At 43.4% G+C, this 17,612-nt stretch overlaps 1 protein-coding gene across 3 annotated transcripts in view; it reads left to right on the forward strand.

The window, feature by feature from the left end:
• Positions 1–1,176: 1,176 nt before the first annotated feature.
• Positions 1,177–17,612, forward strand: part of SPOP (speckle type BTB/POZ protein) — a 44,211-nt gene continuing 27,775 nt past the window's right edge. The window contains exon 1 of one of the 3 annotated variants that reach the window (XM_074979222.1): positions 1,177–1,306. The gene's annotated coding sequence lies outside the window, so the exon portion shown is untranslated. Of the gene's footprint in view, positions 1,307–1,876; positions 1,895–1,947; positions 2,076–17,612 lie in introns of those variants that run through there. The other 2 variants (XM_074979223.1, XM_074979224.1) reach the window with 2 other exon arrangements.

Below are 17,612 nucleotides of genomic sequence, written 5' to 3' on the forward strand. Positions count from 1 at the left end.
GATGTATCTTGATCACAGGCTCAGGGTTATACTCAGATGGGTAGCTGTGTTACTCTGTAACTTCAAATTCACAAGCAGTCCTATGGTTTAAAGACTAACAAAGTTATCAGGTCATGAACTTTAATGGGTAAAACTACTTCATGAGATGCGTGGAAATAACAGAATCCAGGGTACATATAAAAACAAAAAAAGGAAGTTACCTGTCACTAACAGGACCAGTTTAATGTGCTTCATCAACTGATCCTACTAACAAGTTAACTTTCTTTTCCCTCCCACCCCCTTTTTTGCCACTATATAAATTATGAATTCTGTTATTTCTACCCATCTGATGAAGTGGTAAGACCCATTTCATCAGATTCTCTTACCCAAGAAAGCTCATTACCTGAAAAATAAAATTGTTAGCCTTTAAAGTACTACAGGACTCCTTTTCTTCTTGGTTTGTTTTTGGTGATGCTGCAGACTAACATGGCTACTCCTCTGAAACCTTTAGGGGAGAGGGAGAGAGATGCGCCAGTAAAGTGTTGTTTTAAACCCCTTCTCTCCGGGGGCTTTACTTCCTGCACCCTGCTGCTCCAGTAAACGCCACTTGGCTATCTGGTCCCGGCAGGCCCAAGGGAAGGACAGCAGGTGTGCGAGGTCACTAGGCAGGCTGGGTAAGGCTGGTCAATACGCGAGGTGCAGTGGGGCACTTCCCCTGAGAGCACAGGGGACTCGGGGAGCACTGGGGAAGTGCTCTGCCTCCCGCCCTCCGCGCCAACGTGTTAGCTGCTGAACGGGGTGCCCCATGCTCCAGCTGGCCCTGCCTGACAGGTGCACTGGGAGAGGGGCGCAGGTGCCACCAGCCCTGCAACCGAACCAGATCCCCAGGCCAGCCCAGCAGACTCCATTCTCCTCAGGCCCACCCCAGCAGCCCCCGCGCGCCTCACGCGAGGCCCCCTACAGCCCCTCACCACCGCTCCTCCCACGTACAGAACCCCGCTCCTGGCCCTACCTCACCCAACATCTTCCCCGCTTCGGGCACGCGCCGGGGGCGGGGGCACCGGCATCCTCCTCCTCCTCCTCCTCCTCCGCCTCCGCGCTTGAGGCTCGGGCCCACGCACTCCCCCTCACTCGACGCCCTTCCCGCCTCCCTGCGCACTGCGCATGCTCAGTGCGGCGCGCTGTGCTCCACACACACAGCCCCCCCCGCCCAGAGCGTGGCGTCGCGGCGCTGGGGGACGGCGTCGCGGCGAGGCCCGGATGTACATCGGTTTGGGGCAGTATGAGGAGACCACAAGGGGACAGCAATCAGCCGCACCGCTCTCAGGTGAGGTGGGAGGGGAACACGGATGGCGGAGCGGGGCAAGACTCGGGGATCTCCCTAGGTGGGAGGAGTGGCACCACACCCCCACCGAGAGTTGCTGATAGGGCAGCCTCAAGCACGAACTCGGCAGGTGGCCGGGAGAGAGAGAGAGAGAGAACCGCTCGGGACTGCCCCCTCTTTCCCGCTGGTCGTTCAAATGGCACTGCGACAACGGCAGCCCTGCTGCCAAATAGTGAGACTTGTGTCGGGGAAATGGGAGCCGAACCGCGCATGCGCCGAGGCCCTGCCAAAATGTGAGCCGCGGGGAGTCGAAACGGGAAGGGGCGGACGCGTTGTTGGGGGGTGAGCGCGCGTGCGTGTCAAACAGCCGGCAGCGTGCGCGCGCGCGCGCGCAACCCTGGTTACGGTGCGGGAGGAGGGACAATCGGGCTGTCACGCACGCGCAGCTTGAAGGGAAGCACCGGGAGCAGCAACATCCTGCTGCTTCGTGTCCTGAGCGCCTGCGTACAGCGTCGCTGCAGGGACCTGCGGAATAAGGATCCCATGCACCTGCGCAGGGAGAATTGGCGAAGGGAGACATGCTGCCAAATAGTGAGCTCTCGCTGCTCGTGTTCTCATAGTGGGCTGTCTGCGGAAAGTGGGGGTAGGAGTCCTGGGAGAGGGGCTTTATCCTCACCCATTGCACCTTTCTGGACCAGGGACCTTTGACTCCCCACCTAGCTACAGAACAAAGCTGCCTAGAGCATTAGGGAGAACCCGGTGACGCTAGGAGGTAAGAGTCCTGGGGACGAGGGCCTGTTGTTAAACCGTAAGGATGATGGTGAAGGGGGAATAAGGTATTGAATCAGTAAGGAGTGAAATAAGAAGAGGGAGAGGTAACCACTGGAAAAATATAAAAAATAAGGGTTGGGTGATGAATAAATGAGTCAACAAATAAGAGCTGGTAGTGCAGTAAGGATTGGAGTAAGGGAAATGAGATTACTAGCAACTAAACAAACGAACAGTGTGTAGTTGGGAGGGAGAAGTGAGAGTGACCAATGTTAGCTAGCTAATGAGGATTGTGAGGAAAACAGCTAAACCAGCATGGAAACTCAGTTTTTATCTTGGCATAGTATTGCATCATATGAGTATTGATATTTCTCTTATTGGAATGTCTCAAGCCTGTGACTGTATTAGTGCATCATCATAATTGATGAAGAGGCAACAGGGTTCTTTTTATACATGTTAAATATATTTATAATAAGAACTGATTACTAGATTTGGCTTTTGTTTCTAGAATACTTTGGTAACATGCAGTTGCAAGTGTAAATAATTATATGCATGGCTGTAGTCCACAAAAAGGAAGTTCTTTTTTTGAAGAAGGAAAATGTACTTTCTAAAATGTGTCACTTGATTGTGTCTTGACATTTCTGTTACTAGAGTGTGTTAGATGTGATTTTTTACAATGTCAGAACATTGTCATGACTTATGAAGTGACTTGTGTGTGTGCTAAACTAATGTTTTCTGGGTTTTATGTGTTGTAGGTCTGGGATAGCTTGCTATAAGAAGAGTGACAAATTAACATTAGAGCTGTAGGTTTGTTATAGCATTTTTTATTAAAAATCACACTGCCATTATAGTAAATCTAGTACATGTTAGGGGTTTAGAAAGAAACAGTGTATAAAGTTACAGTGTGGGGAGAATCAGGTCTTGTCCTTGGGGTGGGAGACACTTCTCCCTGGAGGTGAGGGAGGGAAGAGAGATGGCTTTCAGAGCAGGCCTGCCTTGCCCCCAGCAGTGGCTCTTGTCCTGCATCACTGATCCACCTCTTTGGCTAGTGCCACATTATACAGGTGGGGCCCCTCCCTCCATAACATATTGTCCTCCCCCTTTCTGGTGCCATATAATCACTTGCTCCAAGTTATGGCAAGACATTGTGGTCAGGCCAAGTCACAGGGTTAATCAAACATTCACACAGAAAAGTCACCAACAAATGAAAACAGCAAAGTATCTGTGATAGTCCTGCAGCCCAAGTTATCCATACTCAAATCATACGCTTTATGAAGAAGAATAGTTTCCTCCGGAAAAGTCAAAACACTGTATAAGAGACTTGAGTCTCTCTTTGTTTTAAACCAGAGTGCTAGCCCTGAAATTGCTTGATTTGATGATGTCACTTGCATCATTGTGATCTATGGAATAAAGATATATGGCTGTGGGGGCAGGATTTCATTTTTCGGTGGTGTATCTAGAGGCCTTGAACTTTGACGCAGTCAGTGCATCACTGAGAGCCTCTTATTAAATCAGAAACAATCAGTAATAGAAAACAAGTACACAGTACAAGCCTCAGTAACTATTGTAAAATCTGGTATATGGACTTATTCCAGTAAAACTGATATTGATAAATGAACTTTTGTAAACCTTTTCAAATGAATAGCCATGTTAGTCTGTAGCTTCACAAATAACAAGCAGTCCTTTGGCACCTTAGAGCCGCGATGTCCAATAGGAATTCAAAGTTCGCCATACTTGTGGTTGTTGTCTTTCCATATTCAGTACGTTATATTATAAAAATGTTATTAAATAATATTAGAAAAATAAATACTTTCTGGCCTTTGAATTCTCACAGAACTGTGAGATGATGTAATAATCACAGACACAAGTACAGCAACACAACTTGTTGCAGCAAAGAAAAGCTAACTACGGAAAGGCTTTGAACCCCAAATAGCCTGTAACAATGACAACCACCCCATCGCAGCTGGGAGTGACACGGCTCCAGCTATTCCCTGCGGGTAGCACGCAGACAGCAGCGCTGCTTTCAGGTGTTGGAGAGCATAATACCAAACCACTGTCCTTGCCATGCCTTGCAGTGCTCCCTTTCAGCATGGGCATTGTCAGTGCCCACTGGTGTTCTCTGCTGTCTGGCAGCCCATGCTAGTCATCTTGCACATGTGTGACAAATTCGAATAATTATTGTTTCTTATGAGTTAGGTATGCATGCATTTGCCGCAATGCAGTGTCCTGTTTGCCACACGTGGTGAGTAGCAAACGTGTTGGACATCGTGGCCTGAAAGACTAAGAAACTTATTAGGTCAAGAGTTTTCATAGGTAAAATCCACTTCCACAGATCAATGGAATGAAAACCATGTATTTTACTCATTGGTATTTCTATTATTCATGTGATGTTACACTTTTTAGAGCTGTAATAGAAAGGTACAATATAGTTCTAGTGCCTTTTTTAATATTAAGATTGTAATGAATTTCTTAAGTTTTGTAAGTGTCAGCACAATCAGCAGGAGCTCTGTTCTCTAGCTGGAACTTTATGTAGGGTGTGATTGTACCTATATAATGTTTCTTCTTCAGATCGTGGTGGGAACTGTAGTTGGGACAAACTAACTTGCAAGTGTCTGAAAAAACACAATCTGTGGGAACGCAGTCTTCACCTTTCAACCAGGCATCATCCAGGATAACCACATAAGGCAGTGAACAAACAGTACAGTCCACAAAACTGGTTTTATCTCAGCTTGTAAGTCTGGAACTAGTAAGTGTGGTCAGTTGTGGAACAAAATAACTAAAAAAAATGTGGTTCCTTGATCACATTTATTCAAAATAAAATGAATATCCATTTTAAAGAAGCAATGTGGACAATTGGGTTATCTTGCGTAATGTGTTTTTCAGTAACTAGACTGAGGTCTGGATAAGACCTGGGTAACTAAAAGTCTGGAAAAGCTAGGGGTGTGCGCAGAGTTGGACTGGGGAAGACACCACAGTCTTTGGTAGGTGAAAAGAAGAAAGTTGCAGAATGGCACTTGAGCCACTTGTTTTTCAGAAAGAAGGCAGAAATCAGGGTAGAAGGATTTGTCCTCTTTTGCAAAGGGACCAGAAAGGAGCAGGGAAACCAAAGGTACCATTTTTCTTTTAAGGGTTATGATCAGAGCTGTTTATATAAGGCCAGGAGCTTCCTGTTTGCCTTACACAAGGTGGGGGAGCCACATATTTATAGCTCAGTGAATGGTCCCAACAGTGAGTGGAGTGCACAGGATTATTAGGGGACAAAGAGACTCCTTTTTTTAAATTTACTTAGTAAGATGTGACCATATGTAAACTGGGGGTGTTAACTTTCAGCTGGTTAATGGGTAAGTTGCAGTACATTATGATTGATGGTAGGGGCTGGAGAAACCCCCTGCATGCCTTAGGCAAGGGTTACTCCAGTTCCATGGAGCCACCGTAGGGGGGATTGAGGGGAGCATTCCACTGTGGCCAGAGTAGCCCCCAGCCACAGTGGCCCAACCCAAGAGCACCACAAGCAGAGTTGCTTCAGCCAGGTGGGAGCAACCCCCATCCACAGCAGTTTGGGAGGGAGGGTGGTTGGAGAGGGGGCAGTGCGTCTGGGCAGGGCTGAAGCACCCCACCTGAGGCCTGCTGAGGACTGGGGGGCTACTCCACCTTGGACATAGTCACAGCCCCACTCCCAATCCCCATTTAATTGATAAACTGGGTAAACCTAATGTTTAACCAGTTATCTAATTAAACAGGATTTTACATCCCTAATTTAAACAGACATAGTTTTTGGGGTGTGTTGTCATAGGGTTTGGTTGCACTACAGACATTTTTCACCCAGCCCAGTAAGTTTAGTCCTTGGAGTGCTCTGAAAGAGTTTCCACAAGTAGTACCATTGCTGATCCTACATGTTATGATTAAGGGGTGTCAACAATGGGAACACTTACAAAAATTCCCACTAGTTCATTGGAACTGGTGTTAGAACTGGTCTAGGATCTAAAGTATATAAAGGTCTGATAGTCAGAACTTTTTTATTAAGTCATAAGTTAGACCTGCTGAAAAGTAAAAGCAGTTCCAGCTACCAGAACTATCCCTAGATTAGTGTTCAATCAAGTCAACTGCATCAGTGTTAGGGCTAGTGGAAATGGGGGGCAGGGCCTGGAACTTTATACATCTGTAGCATAGCCCAGGCTTTATTTTCAATGTTAGATTTGTTGTGGGCTTTCTATCTGTCCTCTGTGAAATTTCTAGATTCAAATACGGTTAGAAGAAGTTAGCAGCTTTAATCTTGATAATACATCTTTCTGTTCAGTATTTGGCTTGTGTCACTTGCCATTCCACTGCCTCACACACGTTCTCAAACTTTAGACTTCTATCTGACTCAGTTCTTCTTTTGTCTTTTATTTCTGTAGAAGTTTGACTCAGAGATGGCAAAAGGTATTTTTATTGGAATAACAAGCAGAGTTACTCTTTTCTTGAAAGAACAATAAAAGGCCCCAATGGCTTGGTTCAAAATGGTGTGTTTGGAAATGTGTGCTGATTATGATCTGCATAGGGTTTTCCTCCTCCCTCTTCCCTTCCTGCCTTTCGGCTTAGTTATCTGCACAATTGAAGTGTTAGGTAAGATCCTGTTGTACTGTTGCAGTCTCTGATTATTGCTGCTTTCTATCCATCATGGAAAAAATACTCAAACAGACATTTTATTATTTATAACAAGAAGTACTTTATATACTCGGTTTCTGATTCATTACTTGCTGCTTCACTTGCAATTCAGAATCTTTCAGGATGCTGCTGGGTTCTAGTATTAACAGTGTATTCAAGAGACTTTTTAATTCATTATGTATCCCAAGTTATAAAAACACAGAGTACAGAAGTTTAATGTAAGATTTAAAATATTCAAGTCCGGGGTTTAAATGTCTTTTGTTGGTGAGGCAATTTTAATCTTCACTTTCAGAAACTCATATCCAGGGATTTAGCAGAAGTTCTCTCCTGTTCTTGGTTTCACATTCTTACTGCTGGCAATGGGGTGGGAGAGTGTTGATAAACCTCTTTTTCTGTGTTAGTCATATGACTAATATTCAAGAAAATACACAGCAAACAGTTAATGAGCTGTTTGTTTATTACCTAGGCCAAAAAAGATGCAGAACTCCTGACTGTGTAGCAAATGCTCAGGAGACTTGGGAGTTCATTTTTGCACTGTGGGTAAATTCTGTTCCTGATTACAGGAGTTGCATTTCTGCTTTGTGTGTGGCAGAGCTGGTTTTTCAGCTTTGAAGGGGAGCTGGATTAATAAAGAAGCTAAGAGCACAGAAGGAATTAAACATTCAAACAATAACCTTTAAATGGACATTGCTGCTTTGGAGGAGGCTAACAAAGTATGTCTGGTGGTAGTGGTGCCTACCAATGTAGGAATAAATATTAAAATTTCTGTACTGTCCTGTAAACATTAGTGTTAACACACTTCTTAGCCCATAATGTATGTCATATTCTGTCCATTACACAGTATTGTTATAGTCCTTTCTAACTGCATTAGTAAGAAACCCAGTTTATGGATTTTTGGCGTAGAATAGCCTGAGCAAGATACAACCCTTATCCAGACTGACAAGCCTTTTAATCCAGCCTGTGGCCTTCCCTTGCAGCACAGAACACCACCACTAAAAGCAGCTGCTGACCCCTGTGGTTCTCTGCCCTACAGAGGGAAGGGCTTCCTGCAGTGTCCTCACCCACTGCAAAATCTCTCAGTTCCTATTGGCCAGAAACTGGCCAGTGGGAGCTGAGTGATTCTACTTGGGGTGGGGGGGAAGTGGAACACAATTTCTCAGCTCACGTTATCTGGTTTCCAGCCAGTAACAGCTGAGACATTTTGTTGGGGTGGGGTCAGCCTTGCAAAGCTGCCCCCCCCCCCCCCCCCGACTCCCTTCCCAGTGCAGAGGGTCACATGGAACTGTCAGCATTGAGCTGTGTGGGCCTGCTGGCAGGTAGGAAAGCCTGCCTGAGTGGTGGTGGTGTCTGGGAGATTCTTATGTAAGCACCTCCCAGCCACATCCTGCCTCTGGAACCCCACCCCCTCCAGTACCCCCAGCTTCCTCTCAGACCATGCACCCCCTCCCACACTCTTCCTCCAGGCCAGAATCCTCTCCTGCAAAGTCAACAGTGTGATGCTGTTGCAGAAAAAGCAAACATGATTCCAGGATGCATTAACAGGTGTGTTGTGAACAAGACACGAGAAGTCATTCTTCCGCTCTACTCTGCGCTGGTTAGGCCTCAGCTGGAGTACTGTGTCCAGTTCTGGGCACCGCAGTTCAAGAAAGATGTGGAGAAATTAGAGAGGGTCCAGAAAAGAGCGACAAAAATGATTAAAGGTCTAGAGAATGTGACCTATGAAGGAAGAAAGGCTGAAAGAATTGGGCTTGTTTAGTTTGGAAAAGAGAAGATTGAGGGGAGACATGATAGTGGTTTTCAGGTAAAGGGTGTCATGAGGAGGAGGGAGAAAACTTGTTCTTTTTGGCCTCTGAGGATAGAATAAGAGGCAATGGACTTAAACTGCGGCAAGGGAGGTTGAGGCTGGACATTAGGAAAAAGTTCCTAACTGTCAGGGTAGTCAAACAGTGGAATAAATTGCCAAGGGAGGTTGTGGAATCTCCATCGCTGGAGATATTTAAGAACAGGTTAGATAGATGTCTGTCAGGGATGGTTTAGACCAGGCGTGTCCATCCCGCGGGCTGCATGCGGCCCTGGACAGCTAGTAAAGCGGCCCCACAAGATCGTAAACTTTTAACATTATTATGTGATTTATATACATTAACTATATTATATATTTTATATGTGGCCCAAGACAATTCCTCTTCACTCAGTGCGGCCCAGGCAAGCCAAAAGGTTGGACACCCATGGTTTAGACAGTACTTGGTACTGCCATTGGGGCAGAGGGGTGCACTCGATGGCCTCTCGAGGTCCCTTCCGGTCCTATTTTTCTATGATTCTGTGAATCTCCTACCCCAGGTCACCTAAACCCTCTGCACCCTCCTGCCACCTGCCCTAGGTCAGAGTTTCCTTTCAGACTCTGTACCTGCTCCTACGTCCCTCCTCCTGGCCAGAATCCTCTCCAGCACCCATACCCCCCCTACAGGATCCTACACCCCAGTACCCTGCTCCACAACCCCTTCCTTCACCAGAACTATCTCTCCTGCATCCAAGTTCCCTATGCCAAGCTCCCTTCTGCACCAACTTCCATCCTTAATCCCTCATCCCCTCAATAACAAAGTGCACCCTTCACCACTTGCTAAAATCTTGGAGTGACCACCCCACCACATCAAAAATCATTGCTGTCACCTGGTGTAGACTCTTTTTTTGATACAGAAATGGTTGAGTTAATTTGACTGTAGTTGATAAGTGTCACCTAAAGTAATTTCCAGTGCCTGTTTTACAAAACTGCAGCTTTCTCTAACAACAAAAAATGCTTTTATTTAAACATTACATATGCAGATTGTGAGAGAGTGAGCTACAGAGTATTGTTCGTCAGAGTTCTTAATTGTGAGGCTAAGCTCTGGTTAGACAAATTTTGCTTTTTTATATCAAATGGAGACATAGTTAAGATTTCTTGCATTTTAAAAAAAAGATGAATTACGTGAAGTAAATTTAGGAGGTTTTGAAGTGGGAAATCACTGACCAACTTGGGTCCTTCCTATCTCTGTGTCTGGTAAGGTAACAGAAAAAGGTACATACAACTTGGGAGGGTGCCCCTCTCCCTCTCTCAGAGATCACATATGTTCTGTAAAGCAAAAAGGCCGGTAAAGAGCTAGCCTACAGCAAATTTCAGAATTCTGACAAGCATAATTTTCAGTCTGTGAAAGAAGCTCTGAATGGTTTTCTTAACTTGAAATTGAGGGGTGTTCAGTGGTGAGCAGTCATTAAGGATCGTCAAGGCTTTTTTCAAGTGTGGGTTTTGGTACAATATACTGGAACTAGATGAAGATGCTGCTGCTTGTAGAATTGTGCTCTGTGGGAAACAAATATAGGCAACTTACAGGTTTATACATTTATTAACAATATATTTGTTATAACCATCAAGTAATGAGTATTTGTATACTCTATCCATGCTTGATAATTGAAAGCTAATGTCTTAAAATAATTAGAAAGCTTAGTAGTAGCAGTTTTCAGATACTGTTAAGTATGTAGGAAAATGTAACAGAATATAATGTGGCCCAGTCCAACACTTCCTATTAATTTTGGAACATATAGTCTCCTGTTTAAAAAAACATAGGATTCTCATTTTTATTTGACTGCCCTTTGAAGATGTGGATTGATACGTTGGCATACAAAGGCTCAGTGACATTTGCTTAATAAGAGAAGAGAAATTATCTGGAATCATTCACGTATGAGAGGAAGATAATGTAACACAGCTCCCATTGTCTGGGAACCACAAACTGCAGCCATGGGGAGCTGCTAGTGGCTGGCTGTGGGCGCTTCAGTAAACAAAGCATTTGGCAGCCCACCAGTGGCTAACCCTAACATTTTACAAGTGGCTGGCGCTCTGCAGGTACCCCACCCCTTTCCTTTAGCCCAACAAAGCAAATATCTTCTAAGTTGAGATTCCATCCTTCACTTTACCTTCTTATTCTTAAGCCTGTAAAAGAGAGGCTCACAAGATTAGTGGTGATGCATACCAGACTGTAATATGCTTTTTCACTATTAGGAACCTGGATTACAGTAAACTCTTTCATATCCAGCAGTCCCAGACCAGGAGGTTGCCAGATATTCAAATATCCTGGATAATAAGTATATCTAGCAATACACAACACTAAAGAAAAACTAGATTAGATATTAAGAAACAGACAAATGTATGCAGAGTACTTTATTTACCACCAACAGTAGCATTGTACTGTGTAAACTTATACTGTATTTATTTGTATTTATTTTGGTGTACTGTACGTATGGAAAATGTAACTATAAAATGTACTTATGGTTAAAATGCCAGTAATTTGAGGGTTTTGAATAATAGAATGCCAGATATGCAAGAGTTTATTGTATTAAAATATTGTTCTGATCAGAACTTCCTCCATTCTGCTTTAAATCTAGAATGCCTGAATTTTACATTAATAATGTGCTATGTATATTTTTCACTGGCTTCCAAAATTTTGCGGCATTGCAATTTTGAGGTATATTCGCTTTTATTGAAGGTAAAAGGCTCTTGTATTGGGGGATTATGTTTTGTGGCATACATCCCAAATATGATGTCTGTTTTCTTTCTGCTTGATTTCACTTAAGGATATATGTCACACTTACAAGACAGGGGCTCAGTATTTAAATTTAGGTTTACTGAAATATTTTGAGGTGTCAAATGCTTCATTCATGGCTAATTTTAGTAGAATGTTTCTCCAGTTTTTTAATTTAACTTTTCATTTTATAATAGTGCTACCATTTGATAATAACTTCTGTCTGTGCTATATAAAGTAAGGCTGTTGCTTTTCCACTTTTAGTTAAAAGCTATTGACCCTATGTTTTTCTACTCTTGGTTGTCCTGTGTTGCAGCATAAAATGCTTCCAAGAAATGCAGTTGACATGGATCACTATAATAAAGTGAACACATTATTTATTGAAATAATACATAATCAGATGCTGTAACACTTTGGATCAGTATGAGTCATTCCCATTCTATGCTTGTAAAACTGTTCTAGAACTGTTTGCATATTCTGTGCACAATACAGGCATTACCTCACATTGTTCCAAGAATTAGTTGGTATTTGTGTAATTCTTCAGTTATTGGGCTGTGTTGTACCTGTAAAGCTGGGACTCTTTGTTAGCCTGTTGTCCATTTTAGGGGGTTGGGATCACAACAGCTTACCCACTTCATCTGAATTTGAAGGTAGTTCACCACAGTTTGGACCACATACTTTCTGACTTGCTTCATACAGTTCTTTCAACAAAACAGAAAAAAAGTGCCGCGGAATTAAATTGTCTGTGTTCATAGTCAGGGCTTCAAAAATTTCTTAAATACATACTCTAAGGACTAAGCTTAGTAGGCTGAGTGAAAAATAGCGGTAGTGCAGCCAGACCCCATGACTGTATACCCGCAAAGCTAAATCTGTTTAAATTTACTAGCTAAATTAAAAGGATTCCCTTTGTCAGAGTTCTTTGTAAGCTGAGCACTTGAGCAGCTACTCAGGAGAGATTCAGGTATAGTCCGGCAGAGCACTCAAAGCTGCCAGCATGTGTTTCTATGATAGTTCACATCTGCACATGCCTTAGTGCAGTGGTTCCCAAACTTTTCAACATGATGCCCTCCTTTTGGTTTTTGTGAGACCCTCACACCTCCCCCGCCTTCTTTATCATCATCCAACCCACTTTTAACAAAAAATTCAATTCATAGTTTAAAATAAACACAAACTTGGTATAAAATGTTATTTAAAATTAAAAATAAGTACAAATAGTTTAACTTCAGAAACAGCAGAAACAAACTTAATTTAACATGAAGGATAACACTGCATTTTCTTCACAAGTTGGGAAATCCTAGGTTTGAAAGATGAAAGTGCGCAATGCAAATCTTTTTCTCATTCAGTTGATTTCTCTTTCATTTTTAATATGACTAAACTTGACAATCTTTCTTCCCAGAGGTACATTGACAAAAATGAAGGAATAATACATAGCGCTTTTATCAACTTTCATGTACTTTGGGAAATATTTTGTCCAAAATTCCTCCAAACTTGAGTTTTCGAAATTCTTTTGCACTTGAATCATGTTTTATTTCGAGTGCTTGTTCTTGCAATACTTCTGGCAATGTATTGACCTCAGCATTGAATGGATTATGTACTAATTATTGAATGGAGTTGCCAGAAAAGTTGTCTGAAAAACAGCAGGTAGCAGACTCAGTGGAGCCGTGCTGCCCCACTCTGAGCCACGCACCAACCGCTGGAGCCTTAGTGCTCCCTCCTCCAGCCCTGGGGTCCCCTTACCTCCTGCTGGGCTGACACCAGCCCAGCCACTGGCTGCAAAGGCTGGTTCCAGCCCCATGCTGGACATGGCCCTAGCCCCGGCCCCATGGGCACCAACTCAACCCCAAATTGGCTACTGGCATGGCCCCAGAGCTGCAGGCGCAGCATGGGCCCTGCAGAGACCAGCTGCAGCCCTGGCTGGGGTGCTGAACGCTGTGCTGTCCCCATCCCAGTGGCCAGCTATGGACCATCCAGGCTAACAGCACAGTCACCGCCTTGTGGGTGCCTGAGCCCTGTGCCAGCAGCCAGAGCTGCCCATGCCAGCTGCCCACTCGTCCGAGTTCTGTGCTGCCAGAGACACCCACCCGCTCACCAGACATTGGGGCCAGCCACCCACTCACCTGAGCTGCCCGCCCAAGCTGCGGGTCAGCCACCCGAGCCCCACACTGCCAGGGCCAGCCACCAGCCTAAGCAACCCAAGTTGGGGCCAGCCGCCTGAGCCCCACAAGCCACCCACCTTAGCCCCTACCCTTCCCCAAAGCCAGGTACCACCAGCCCCCTGCTCTTACCCTCTCACCCTCCCTTTCTCCTTACCTAGCATCCCCCAGTCCCATATCTAACCCCATCCTCTCCTCCTCCCTCCGCCGTACAACCCACATTCCTTTGCAGGAGGCAGCTAGCACCATGTGGGTCTTCGCCAGCTCTCTGCTTTTTATAGCAGCTGTGCCGTGTCACCCACATAAAATGAAGGGCTGAGAGCTGGAAGCAAAGGCTAGCTCTTTCTTTGAGTGGGGGTAATGGCTGGGGGGGTCTGGGTCGCCTTGTGCCCCCCTCCTAAAATTTCCTCACACACACACACCCCTCATTTTGGGAAACCATGATTTAGTGCATCTAACAAAATTTATTCTGCCAGTGGATAGGAAAAAAATAGAGGGAACGCTGTCCTTTGTCCCCTAATAATCCTGTGCATTCCACCATACTGACAGTTAATGAATTCTGTGACCATTCACTAAAGCTGTAAAATCTTCTGACAAAGGGGGTCTTTGCCCACGAAAACTTATGCTTCAGAATTTCTGTTAGTCTATAAGGTGCCACAGGATTTCTTGTTTATAAAAACTTGGTTCTTCCACCACTTTGCAGGGCACACAGGAGGCTCTTGGACGTAAAATAGCTCTGGAAAAGGAAAAGCCTTTGCTTATCTAGGTCTTATCCAGTCCTTAGTCTAGTTATTGAAAAGCACCTCAGACAAGATAAACTAGCTCTCCACGTTGCATCTTTAACATGAATATTCATTTTATTTTGAACAAAGGTGGTAGAAGAACCACATTTTTTGCTAGTTATTTTGTTCCATAACTAATCACACTTCCTAGTTCCAGGCTCATGAACTGAGATAAAATTAATTTTGTGGACTGTTCTTTTTCCCCATTGCCTTATGTGATTATTCTGGATCATGCTTATTTGAGAAAAGACAGAGGTTCTTCAGATTGTTTGTGGGTTTTTTTTCAGACACTTGCAAGTTTATTTCTTCAGTGCAGTGGTGGGCAGCCTGCAGCCCACAGGCTGAATGGGGCCCACTGCAGCTACACATGCAGCCCATGGACCTCCGACTGTCCCCAGGTCCCACATGCTTCTTGTGCGTTGGGATACTAGAACCAAACACTTCATAATCTTCCCCCCCTCTCCGACCATTTTCAGAGGAGCCATGGATCACTTGATTCCCACTCTGTCCCTGCTCCTCCACCTCCTTCCCAGAGCTGGAATGTGTGTCTTGTAAGCAATAACCATGGCAAGCTTTTCCTACCTGTTAACAGCAGTTACTCAATTGTGTGGGGCTTGTATCGGTTTGGGTTGGTTGGTTGATTTGTTTTTATGGTTTTCTACAGAAACAATAAATTATGGGTATGGTAACTTGAAGTGAACTGACCTTGAAGGAACTGATTGTCTTTCAACTAAACATTTTTTTAAAATATGCATTTAATTGGCATGCAGGACATCTTTAGAAGGATATCCATAAATACCAAACTAAAACTAAAGAGAAATCTAGATCTTTCTCTCCTCCTGGGCTATTTTAAAAGCCTGGCAATCTATTAGGCCATTTGTTGTAATGCATAAGAGTGGACATACTGGGTCAGACCAAAGATCCATCTAATCCAGCATCCTGTCTTCTGACAGTGGCCAATGCCAGGTGACCTAGAGGGAATGAACAGAACAGGTAATCATCAAGTGATCCATTCCATGTTTCTGGCAACCAGAGGCTAGGGACACCATCCTTGTGGTTTCAGCTCATAACCATAGATGGGCCTATCCTCCATGAATTTATCTAGTTCTTTTTTGAACCCTTCACAACATGCTCTGGCAAGAGAGTTCCATAGTTTGCTTGTGAATTGTCTGAAGAAATAATTGTTGGTTTGTTTGTTTTAAACCTGCCACCTGTTAATTTAATTTGGTGACTCCTACTTTTGTGCATTATGAGCAGGTGCAAATGACACTTTATTTATTTTCTCTTTCCCCACCCCCATCATGATTTTATAGTCATCTCTTTTCCAAGCTGAAAAGTGCCAATTTTACTAATCTCTCCTCATATGGAAGCTATTCCACGCCTCTAATAGTTTTGTTGCCCTTTTCTGAACCTTTTCCACTTCCAGGTTTTTTTTGTTTTTGTTTTGTTTCGGTTTTTTGTTGGATGGAGTGACCACATCTGCACTCTCTTAGCATCTTGTTATAACTTTTATTACCCTGTCTGTCTAGGCCTTATTGGGGGAAATGATATGTGTAAAATTAGCAGTTAGGTGGGTAAGGCTTTTGAACTTCTGTTTAGGTTCATGCATCTGATGTTTAGGCTATTTGATCTGGTAAAAGATAAAACAACTTTATGTAATAGGATTGTGAAAATAATAGATGTAGTAGCTAAATATCATAACTTAGAGAACCACCAAGATGGAGTTCACTCCTCTTTAAAAGAATGGTGTAATCTGTACTTTGAGAAGGGAATTGGGAGCCAAGATTCTCGAGTTTGATTGCTAGCTCAGACACAGAATTGCTTATATTTTTGGGCAGGTCATTTAATTCTTTCCCTATGAGTAAAATGGAAAAGAAGCTGCTTAAATTCATTTTAGGAGTCACTTTGAGATACAAGGGTGACAGATGGCTATATACCTTCTTGGAAATTGTATTATAGAGCACCACTTACTAAAATGCTATAGTAAGTGACAGTTTGCAAAATAAAAAAGCAAAGAAATCTATTCATCATCCAAACTCTCCACTTCTCTATTCATTTAAGTTTATGTTAAAAAAAATACTTTTGTTTACATCTAACCAATATAACTAATGTATTCATTAGGCATATCTAGATGTATTCTGTACTATTTTCTCTCACACTCTTATGTTTTATCCAGTACTTGTCTCATCTTTAAGACATCAATCAAAATAGATTTAAAATTATGGTAAACAATGTTTTCTGCACAGTGTAGATCTGTCAAAAGCACTGTCCAAATATAGTGTAACAAAATTGAAAAAAATTGTTTGACCTCTGGGTCCTCATTTCAGTCCACTCCACTGTAGTTGGAATTTATGCTGGTATGTTTCTTATCACGTTCATGTTATCTTAGATTATGATTTCTTAATGTCATGTAATGCTAGCAGCGCTATGGCCTTGTGATGTCACTGAAAGACATTCTGTAGAGAGATTTGCGTGGTGATTTCTGTTAACACTTTATACTGTGATTTCAGCTGTGAAGGAATATACAGTATTCTATAAACAGCTTTTCAAGTCCCTTTGTAGAGAGGGAAGCTAACTAATGAAAGTAAAAGATGAATAGGTTATTCCGTGTTGAAATTTGATTCTTAGTACTGAAATGTGAAACCTTGATTTGTAGAGGGATGCACAGATGTTACTGGTGTCAGTATTTAATATCAATATCTGCTGCATTCCACAAAGTTTTTATCTGTTTTTAAAGATCAGCTTGGTTTTCTTTTAATGTTTCAGAAATATGTTAGTCTTGTCTCAGGTTGCCTTGAGGCTGCAGAGCATATTTTGTAATGATTGTTAACTTGAAAGATTTCTGACACTGAGTAAGAGGAAACCTTCCCTTTTAAAAATATTTTTCCAATATATAACTCCTGGCTGAGGCTGCTAAGCAGATTGGAGCAGAACTAGTCAACAGAAACTAAGGCATTCCACAGTGGACACCGAAAGATGGAAGGAAATAGTGAGTGGCATCAGACACCAATGGGCACTGAGCCCATGGTTGGTGGTGGTGGTGGTGGTGGTGATGATGAGAGAACATAATGGCCATACTGGGTCAGACCAAAGGTCCATCCAGCCCAGTATCCCGTCTGCCGACAGTGGCCAATGCCAGGTGCCCCCGAGAAGGAGAACATAAGACAATGATCAAGTGATTTATCTTCTGCCATCCATCTCCTGCCCTTGTACTGAAGGCTAGGGCACCATACTTTACCCCTGGCTAATAGCCATTTATGGACCTAACCTGCAAAAATTTATCAAGCTCTTTTTTAAACCCTAATAGAGTGCTGGCCTTCATAGCCTCCTCCGGCAAGGAGTTCCACAGGTTGACTGTGCTCTGTGTGAAGAAAAATTTCCTTTTATTAGTTTTGAACCTACTACCCAT

Source organism: Carettochelys insculpta, chromosome 28, assembly GCF_033958435.1.
Source record: "Carettochelys insculpta isolate YL-2023 chromosome 28, ASM3395843v1, whole genome shotgun sequence".
Classification (NCBI taxonomy): Eukaryota; Metazoa; Chordata; order Testudines; family Carettochelyidae; genus Carettochelys; species Carettochelys insculpta.